Below are 8839 nucleotides of genomic sequence, written 5' to 3' on the forward strand. Positions count from 1 at the left end.
AGAACGTTTAGGACCAATTATCACCTGATTGGAAGTAAACCAAGGTTAACCATTGACTCTAAAGGTTAGACTCTTAACCACATGATTAAAGTTTTGACATAAAATAGTCCAGTCTGACGGAAAATCAAATCCAAATGCACCATAAGTCTATAGTGACCAAGAAAGTGAGAAAGGTTAGATGCGGGTCTACCCCTGATTGGGATTGAACCTTTGATCAGATCTTAAGATAGAATCTTTCTAGATAAAGTGGTCTGGATCTTTAAAAGTGAAACCAATTAGTCCAACTGATTTGGTATTGATCAGTTTGATCAATTTGTCCATTGGGTCAACTGATTTAAGTGGTTCAAATTAATCAGTACATTTCACTGATTGGGTAGGACCGATATTGCGGGTTTTGTTTGATTATTCTGGATCGGTCCGCCCACCTACCTGTTGGTTGGATTGAATAAAGCAACCCAGGAACACCCATAGTCAATTCGGGTCGTGACCTATAGGAAGGCTTCTAGACTCTAGGTTTACTACGTGCAATGCATTTTTATCTGGCCACCCTTGCCCAAGCACACCTATATACCTTTCGATACGTGGTGACTTGGTTTGATATACCGTATAGGTGATAATCTAAAACTTCAATTCACTTCTCTGAAGCCAAAAAGAGCCAGTTTGATCTCCAGTTGAGAGGTGGCGCACAATGCTGAGCAAGGGCCCACTTAAATACCTCTCGTCTAGAATAGACATAGTCTATCCCCCTCGTACAGTAGGGTACAGCGGGGCAAGATCTTGCTTAGGCACCGGTTTTGACCAAGAAGTGCAATTGATATACTTAGATTACCTTTTATACCTACAAGTACGAGTCAAGAGTTGTAGCTTTCATAAATGGTTTGGCATCCCACGAGGGGACCGACCACGTACTAGTACTACGTTGGCAATCGGGACATGTGACTGTGTGGCTTACAATAGGATAAAGGCTCAGGTCACCCCAGCATGGGTGCATCAATATGTCTCTCAGAATCACCTGATCAGACGGTGTTGATGCCCCAGTTCGATATACCCTAAGGTACGTGACTGGAGTTGTGGGTTTCATGAATGACGTCGCATCTCCGAAGAGACCGGGCCACGCACTAGTGCCACGTTGGCTAAATGGGACGCGTAAGTGAGTAAAGCGGTAAACGTGCATGTGGTGTGTGCAAAGTAAGGTGGGGTGTGCCCGGGGCCTTTTCAAACAAATGGGCCCATGGCCCAATCAAGCCAATCAAGAGAGGATATTAAATCATACAAGTGCAAGCAAACATCGATCAGGAACATACTCATATGGTTTAATTCAAGTTTTAAACGTGCACATCTCTAGCATTCATCAATTAGCAAATCAATTAATAAATAAGGGCCTATAATAATTAATTAGATCTAATCATCGCAATAGGCACAATTTTTATAATTTTTAAAGTCCAATCAATGATCACTTTTAGGTGATCCAAAATAAATCGAGATTCCAATAGGTGTTACATTGATGATAGAAAGACAATGGTTGAGATGAGCTCACTCTCAAGAACATTAATTGTGCCAACATTAGATAAATTTAGATTTTCTGTGAATTAGGAAAATACAATCTGAACTTGCATCGATGATATCTAAGGCTCTCGATAACGAAATCGAGTGAACTCAAGTTCTAAATTAATCTACTCGATGAGATCTACATTTTAGTAATAGGTGTCCAGACTTAGTTCTCACCAAAATGTTCTGTAAAAACGTTTTAACGTTGCTGTCCCAACTTTCATTCAGAAAAAATTCCAGATTTACAGATTGAACTTGCATCGATGATATCTAAGGCTTCCGATAACGAAATTGAGTGAAATCAAGTTCTAAATTAATCTACTCGATGAGATTTACGTTTTATTAAGAGATTCCCAGATTTAATTCTCACTAGAATGTTCTGTAAAAAAGTTTTAACATTGCTGTCCCAACTTTCATTCAGAAATAATTCCAGATTTACATATTAAATTTGCATCGATGATATCTAAGGCTTCTGATAACGAAATTGAGTGAACTCAAGTTCTAAATTAATCTACTCGATGAGATCTACGTTTTATTAAGAGGTTCCCAGACTTAATTCTCACTAGAATATTCTGTAAAAAAATTTTAACGTTGCTGTCCCAACTTTCATTCAGAAATAATTCCAGATTTACAGATTGAACTTGCATCGGTGATATCTAAGGCTTCCGATAACGAAATTGAGTGAACTCAGATTCTAAATTAATCTACTCGACGAAATCTATGTTTTATTAAGAGGCTCTCAGACTTAATTCTCACTAGAATATTCTCTAAAAAACGTTTTAATATTTCTGTCCAACCTTCATCATTCCATCAATTTGAATCTTTCATTATTTATGGGTCATCAAAAAGTGATCCTTAATTGAAAAAAAAAAAAATGCAATACCCAAAAGCATCTACAATCAAGACAAAAAAAAAAAAATAAACAGAAAAAATAAATAAAATAAATCCAACTAAATAATAAAAAAAAACTAGGTCATCTTGGCAATGCTCCCATACTTGGGGTTTTTCAAGTTTGATCCTCAATAGTCCCCAGCGGAGTCGCCACTGAAAGCGCCCTCGATCCGCGGGGTGCGCGGATCCGCTTTTGACCCTTGAGGTTTGGGAGTCGCCACCTAGTTATTACGGTCTAGGAACCGATCAATGACTCTAAACGGATAAAAACTAATCTAAAACAAAAAAAAACTGAATTCGGGGATCAAGTTACGGGGTTGGAAGGTGTAAGGCACCAACCCCTCCCGGCCACAGCCGGTCTCTACTAAATTCCCAAGTAAATTACATTGCTAAAACCTAGATAAGAAAATAAATAAAAATAAAAGGTTTACCTTTCCGATGGCAAGGACTTGGTTCCCTCAGATCTGACAAAAAGAACTCCTTGTACCGTGCTCCCTTGCTTCGTTCTGCTTCCGGATTTGACTTCGGATCTCCGAGGCAAGGTATCTCCTTGTTTTTGAATCTGAACTCTTCAAGTTCGTTGCGGATTTGGAGATGTTTTTAGAAGGCTTTTGGGTGTTTTCTAGACTAAAATTGAAGGAGGGATGTTAGCTAAGGAGTTGCGGCTCCAAAACTAGGGTTTATGGGGGGCTAGGGGAGCTTTTAGACCTACTTCTCTTAGGGTTTATAATTTGATTCGAAAATAGGGTGTGAGCACCTCTATTTATAGATGTTTTTAGGGGTTGATTTGGATAGAGTTAGTGTTTAATTAGAGATCTTTTAATTAGAGTTGTATTTTAATTTGACTTGTTTTAGGTAGAATTGTATTTTAATTAGAATTGTTTTAGGTAGAATTGTATTTTAATTAGAATTGTTTTAGGTAGAATTGTGTTTTAATTCAAATTGTTTTAGGTAGAATTATTTTTAAGTTAGAACTCTATTAGATAGAGTTATTATTTAATTAGAATTCTATTATGACTTTTGGTCTTATTTGATTGACTTTTAATGTTTTGACTTTAGTTTTAATTGATTGACTTTTAATATTTTGACTTCAGTCTTGCTTAATTGACTTTAATTTTGACTTTAGTCTCACTTGATTGACTTTAATACCTTGACTTTAGTCTTGCTTGATTTACTTTTAATTTTTAGAGAACCCCCTTCCATTATTTCTTTAATTCTTTGGACCTCTAAATGGAGGGGTCCTTAAAGAAATATCCCACGAACCCTCAACAATTTTGCCTGAGAGTCCGATTAATCGATTTTTTAGGTTCAAATTTTTTAATTAATTTCATTAATGTTTAAATTTAATTATTTAATATTTTATTTATTAATTTCAGAATTTTTTATCATGAAAATTGTGAAATTACCGTTTTGCCCCTAGAGAGGACTTTTCACGTTTTAAGTCGGTTTTTAATGTTCTAGGATGTTTTAGAATCGATTTTTCGTAAGGAATTCAATGGAAATATTAGTTTTTGTTATTTATGAAATTTTTTGTGTGAAATGGTTGTGAACTTTATGAGGGGCATTTTTGTAATATTGTCAAATTCTGTTAAAATTGGTGAAATGATTTATTTGGTTCCGATTTGTCATTTTATGTGTTCGAATGGGTTTTCCTAAGTGTAACGTAGGCTCTAGGGTTGTTTTGAGGTTAGGGGTATTTTGGTAATTTGATAATTTTTAGTGATTTTTATCGTGAAGCTTCTTTTTGGTCTGCAAGATGATGATTTCTATGTTTCTGGGGTCGTATCTTCCTAGCGTAGCGTGGTTTCTAAGGTTTTGTCAATTCGAGATACCTCATCTGGATTTCTGAAACAAATCTGGTAACAAAGTAAAGCAATGGAATACACATCCATCATTGGGAATCCTTGCGATCGGGTTGACGAGTTGATTAATCAGGCGGATGCAAAAATGGGGTGTCTACATCTACGTCGGTCGTCGACGGTGAGCCGTTTGCACAAGATCTGCGGTGGAAGTTTGAAGAAAAAAATGAATTTTTCAATGTATATGTTGCAGCTGTTTTGGACGAGTTGGGGAAGATGAGAGAAAAAAAAAATTAAAAATATCATTTATATAAAATGTGGGACGAATTCGGTATTTTGTCAATTATTTTGATCGACGATAATTTGATTGTCCAGACTCCAAAACTGAGGTAACCCCTAAACTTGTTGTCGTTTTCGTTTTTGACGATAATTTGACTTCCTAGTCTCCAAAAATGACAAATAAATAGTCCATGCTTAATAATTTTTTGTTATGAATCCAATGGTATGATCGAATTTTAAAAATTATTGCTCTAACAAAAAGTAACTGTTTTAGCCTGGTCCGACCCGGTAATCGAGGATTTTGCAACTTTTATATTCGGACTCGCATTTGAACGTGCTTACAGGCTAAACTATATTTTTCGATCATTTTGAATCTAATGGTGAAGTCAGATTCTATTAAAAATGATCAGAAACATCCTAAAGTTTTACCCCTAAATCCCACTTTCAAGATTTTTTTTAAATTCCACTATTTATTTTTCCTCGAGATACAAATTAAAAATTCGAGGTGTTACAATTCGATATAATAGATAGTACCCAATAGTAATGAATCATGCCGAGATGAAGGATAATGAAAAATAAATTGAGAATACCGAAGAAATAAAGTTTGAAGAAAAATCTATTTTAACAGTGAAAATATCAAAAATTAGAAGAATAAACTAAAAATTAAATAATAATCTTAGTTTCATTAATCTCCCTAGAGTGGGAGATTTGTCAATATTCATTTTAGACATTAATAAATAACATAAAATCAAAATCATACTTAACTTTTATTAATCTCTTGAATTAACTTAAATAATGTGTCTTCAAATTATAGAAAAATAAACTAAAACCTAAAAATATATATATTAATGTCTTTTTATAGACAAAAACTAGGGTTGTTTTGGTAACACATTTTCGTCATTTTTTCATCTGATTTTCTATAAGAAATAAAAATATGTTCCCCTCTCAATTAGATGTCTAATGTCACTAACCTTATTCCGTTTAATTAACCGAATCAAAAGTTAGGTCTAAAATGGTGAAACGTGACAGATTTCGAGTCTCTGACTTGTTATGTGTTTTTTACCAATTCGAAATCCGAATGAACTTTGCTTCGTGGAATACAAATTTCTTCTTCACTTAATCAATTGTTAACCCTAAAATTTCACTTTATTTTGATGAGTCAAATGTTATGGGCAAAACGGTATGATGTAACACATTTAGAACTTGATTTTATCAATTCATGACCATCGAATTTTTTGGACCATGCTTTGACTTTGAAGTTTTTCCACTATTTAATTTTTCAATTCTTTTTTTTTTTTTAATTCATAAAAAATGAACATATAATTACACATCAAAATCTGTGAAAATACATGCAATTTAATCAGTAAAATGTAACTTATGATAAATTAACTATTATATATAATTTTATGAAGAAATTGTACATTTTAGGTTAGAAAATATAGTTAAGTGCTCTATTAAACAATAGAAATATACACACTTTTACATATTTAACACACACCCGAGAGTATAGAAAAATATGCACTCAACACTCCCCTTCACGCACAAGTGTAAAAAGATTCGAACTCGCGATCTATACAAATCTAGCACTTTTATCCCATGTTAACCGACCAATGACTCCATAAAGACCGATTTGTTAAAGAGGGGGATGAGAACTATGAATATAAGAGGGTCACGGGACTTAACTAGGGTATGACACACCCGAGATTGGACAAACATAAACGCTCAACACTTGAACCAATGGATTTTGGGCTTGTGCAACCCATAACAAATCGTCGTGCAAATATTTCTCACTTTTTCTTTCTTCTTGCACAAACATTCGAAATATTAGTAGGCTTCTTAATCTGATGATTGAACAATGGGATGAGGCACAATTCATTCAATTATCATATTTACAGCAGAACTCATCGATTCAACAATGGGGGCAGGCAGCAGGTTCATAGATAAGAGCAGAATTTCTATTGAAGAACACTTTCTACAGTACTCGAAATATAAGACATTATTTTGTTAAAAATAATCATTTTTGGCTCTAAAACAACTCAAAATACTAGTCTAAACCCAGAGGCTATAGGTAAGGAGATTTATTTAAAATAATGGGAAGTTGTTAGGCACCCTTTTCTTTAAGCCTAGCTCAGGCCTCTTCGCTCCAAAACACTACGTCATAATTCGCCAAAAACGATTGTCCAAGACAGTCGTTTTTTTTAAAAACGACTGCCCCTACAGTCACAAATGGAGTCGTTTTAAAAGGAGTGATTTTTTAAAAACGACTGTTCAAGACAGTCGGAAAAAAACGACTGTCAAAGACAGTCGGAAAAAATGACAGTAAAATAAGGATATACGACGGTCGGCGACCGTCGCTATAGGGTATTTTTAAAAAATATATATATATTTTACACCTACCCCCCTTCACATGTTGCTAAATATTGGAGATACTCCTATGTTTTGACATTGATGTCCTAGACCTCAACTAACAATATGAAAAGACCCAAATACCCCTCGTTTTCAAAGTTTCCTCTCAATCCAAGAATGGATATGAGATTTGTGGGCTTAAACTCTCATCCTCTGTTCTCGAAATTGCAGCAGATGCTGGATGTCTCAGACGAAGCAGAGAAATCACTGAGCGCTTCAACACAAACATATGTTCGAGACGCAAAGGCAATGGCTACAACACCAGCGGATGTGAAAGAGTACCCGGATTCATACGTGTTCATAATAGACATGCCAGGTCTTAAGTCGGGGGAAATCAAGGTTCAAGTGGAAAAGGACAATGTGCTCGTGATCAGCGGAAAGCGAAAGAGGGAGAAAGAAGAGAAAGAAGGGGCAAAGTATGTGAGGATGGAGAGGAGGGTGGGTAAGTTCATGAGGAAATTTGCTCTTCCTGAGAATGCAAATACAGATAAGATATCGGCTGTATGTCAGGATGGGGTGCTCACTGTAACTGTTGAGAAATTACCCCCACCAGAGCCCAAGAAACCCAAGACTATTGAGGTGAAGATCGCTTAAATTTGGGGGTGTTTTTTTTTTTTTAATTTTATTTTAAAGAGTCCTAGTAGTACGTGGTGCAGATCGATACTCGACACTGGGTTTCTTTCCAGGTGGGAACCAAAACTCAACATCATCCACAAACTATCATGAATAGAAAGAAAGTTAGAAACCAATTTCTAACTGACACTACAGTCTACAGTAGTTGTAGTTCTTGAAAAACAAACAAATGTGTTTTCGGTTTGAGTATTTGTTTAAATGAGGTTAGGGTTACACTTACTCCCAAGATGGGGCTCTCATATTCCACTCGTACATAATCATCTTTCTGCTCCATTATTCGTGGGGTAAACTTGTCTAGTTTTGTTGATCTTATCTGCAAAATTCGATTTAGCTGAGTACATGTTTTGAAAAACCAACAAGTTTATAGAAGAGAAGTTTTAGTGCCACATCAACTCTTTCTTATAACACTCAAATTATTAGGAGGGTGTGGAGGAAGTAATAGTTAGTGTACCAATAAAAGCTTTCATATAGAACCAAGTAATACTTGTTTTTCATGTCAAACTTAAAGAAGTCTCAGTAAAATTTCATTACCACTTGAATAAGTTCGGTCATTGCTTCATCTCTACTCATAGGTTTTTTTTTCCCTCGACCATCTTCAGGATTATAGTTCCTACAAAACAAAAACAAAAACAAAATATGATGTAAAATCAATCTTGTATTTGATCAGATGATCTCAACCGTTCAATCAATGAAGGGAAAGGGAGGGAGCTTAGTTACCATGGTGGGGCATAGTGAGTGAGATCAGTGATCTCCTCTAAAGTTGATATACAGTTCTTACTTGCAGGACACAGTGCCAGTTTGGATAGAAGTTCTGGTGTATTTCATCAATGTATAAGTAAAGCAAGGAGGTAAAACCGTGAAGGGATTTCCCAAACCTCTTCTATAAATAAACCACAACCAAGCACAAGGTACACTTTTTTTCAGACCATGCACCTCCTTACTCTATTACTTTCTCCTCTGACTTGAGTGTCAAAGAAGTTGTGGTGTAGGCACCCTTCAAGCCAACTAAGTCAGGAAGAGATCAGACGTCTTGAGTCTAAAGGTAGAACGAAAAATTGCTTCTACATGTATCAAATGCTTAGAAGCTAAATCGACCTTACAAACACTTGTTATCCATTGGTATCAAGTCTAAAGATAGACAATTTCTTTCGAATAAAGTAAAGAAGCAAGTTGTAATTCCTCATTTGATGGTGGAGAGCAACAATGAATTCTTCAAGCAAATCAAGCTTCGAAAAAGAAAATCTTAAAAAATTGGATCAATATCATTTTATTTCATCAAGATT

The 8839-nt window shown here is 35.3% G+C and overlaps 1 pseudogene; it reads left to right on the forward strand.

Moving 5' to 3' along the window:
• The first annotated feature begins 7039 nt into the window (after positions 1-7039).
• On the forward strand, positions 7040-7599 carry LOC147389164 (17.3 kDa class II heat shock protein pseudogene; annotated as a pseudogene).
• The last annotated feature ends 1240 nt before the right edge of the window (positions 7600-8839 follow it).

The sequence above is a fragment of the Akebia trifoliata genome, chromosome 12 (assembly GCF_017979445.1).
Source record: "Akebia trifoliata isolate Shusen 1 chromosome 12, ASM1797944v1, whole genome shotgun sequence".
NCBI classification, from domain to species: domain Eukaryota; kingdom Viridiplantae; phylum Streptophyta; class Magnoliopsida; order Ranunculales; family Lardizabalaceae; genus Akebia; species Akebia trifoliata.